Source organism: Bos mutus, chromosome 1 (genome assembly GCF_027580195.1).
Source record: "Bos mutus isolate GX-2022 chromosome 1, NWIPB_WYAK_1.1, whole genome shotgun sequence".
Taxonomy (NCBI): domain Eukaryota; kingdom Metazoa; phylum Chordata; class Mammalia; order Artiodactyla; family Bovidae; genus Bos; species Bos mutus.
Window position 1 is genome coordinate 121,086,888 of NC_091617.1, and position 1,859 is coordinate 121,088,746.

Sequence of the window (1,859 nt, forward strand, 5' to 3'; positions counted from 1 at the left end):
CTGTTAGGTGCAAAGCAGATAGAGGACGTCTATACTTCTGATACAACTCTTATAACATGGAACTGATAGGAAAAGCAATGACTAGTGCCCCAGACTCCACACCATCCTGGCTGCTTTCCAAGGCTTCTCCCTCTCTCTGCTTGTGCCTTTTGCTTTTAAGGGCTGAGGGTGTGGAGAGAAGGGAACCCTTACATTGCTGGTGGGAATGTAAATTGGCACAATCACTAAGGAGAACAGTTCAGAGCTTCCTTAAAAACTAAATGTAGAGCTACCATATGACCCTGCAATCCCACTCCTGAGCATATATCTGGAGAAAAACATAATATGAAAGAATACATGCACCCTAATGTTCATTGCAGCATTGTTTATGATAGGCAAGACCAGGAAGTAATATAATTTTCCATTAACAGAAGAATGGATAAGGAAGATGTGGTACATATATACAATGGAATATTACTCAACCATTAGCAAGAATGAAATAATGCCATTAGCAATAATGAAATAATGCAGCCACGTAGATGGACCTAGAGATTGTCATACTGAGTGAAGTAAGTCTGACAGAGAAGGAGAAATGTCATATGAAATACTTATATGTGGAATCTAAAAAGAAATGATACAAATGAACTTAAAAAACAGAAAATGAACTTACGGTTGCTGGAGTGAAGAGATAGTTAGGGCATCTAGAATGGACATGTACACACTGCTATATTTAAAATGATAACTAACAAGTTCCTACTATATAGCAAAGGGAACTCAGTGTTATATGGCAGCCTGTATGGGAGGGGAGTTTGGGGTAGAATGGATACATGTATATGTATGGCTGACTCCCTTCCCTGTTCACCTGAAACTATCATAACATTGTTAATCAGCTCTACCCCAGTACAAAATGAGAAGCTTAAAAAAATAAAATGGAGTCATTCTATAATTAGTTCAGGTCAGGCAGTAAACCAGAAAATTATACCCCTCACCACCTAAAAGTTATAGATTATAAAATAAGGAGTGTTATTTATGAGGGATTCCACAGTTCACTGAAATGGGGGCCAGAAGGTTGTATTTCAGTCTGGAACTGCCATGAGATCCAGAGGAATGTGCCAGTTCCCCTCTTGACTTTGAAGGTCAGGAGGGCTTGGATGACTCCACTTTTCCACTCAGAGGATTCATGGCACTAGCTGAACTCACACAGAAAAAGGAATCAGTGGTGTTCATCTGTGTCTGCAGTGCTCTTGCTAAGTGGAGCTCTGACATTGCTCAGGTCAGGGAGCTCTTTTTGCAAATAATAACTGTTTACTAAAAAGTAATTGTCATGTTTACTTTCCATAACCTTGATACCAGCTTTTTAAAAAAATATTACTATGTGTAAAAGCAAAAAAATGCTTGTTAAAATAACTTTAACAAAAGTATATAAAGATGAAGTTTCTTACACCCTCCTATCCTATCCCCCAGTATTTAATCATATACTTCCAAACTTTTCTCTATGTATATTCAAATATACGTGTGTGTGTGTGTGTGTGTGTGTGATTTAGCAGGTTTTTTGGTTTGTTTTCTTAGGGAGAAGGGGTGCTTGTTTATTTGCTTCCTATTTTTTCATGAGGCCATTCTGTAATTTGTTTTTTCTTAAATATATATTTATAGTAGGCAGTTTCTAAGTCAGTACATTTTTATAATGACTGTCTTATTTTGTGGATATACCAAAATTTGTTTCTACATTTCTGTACTGATGAATACTTGGATCTTTATACTGCTTTGCTATTAAAAATGATACTGCAAGGACAAAACAACTCAATTTCAGTGAGCACCATACAGCTTTCAACAGACAGATTTGCTCAGGAAAGGCTGTCTGCTCTAACCTCTGCCAGGAT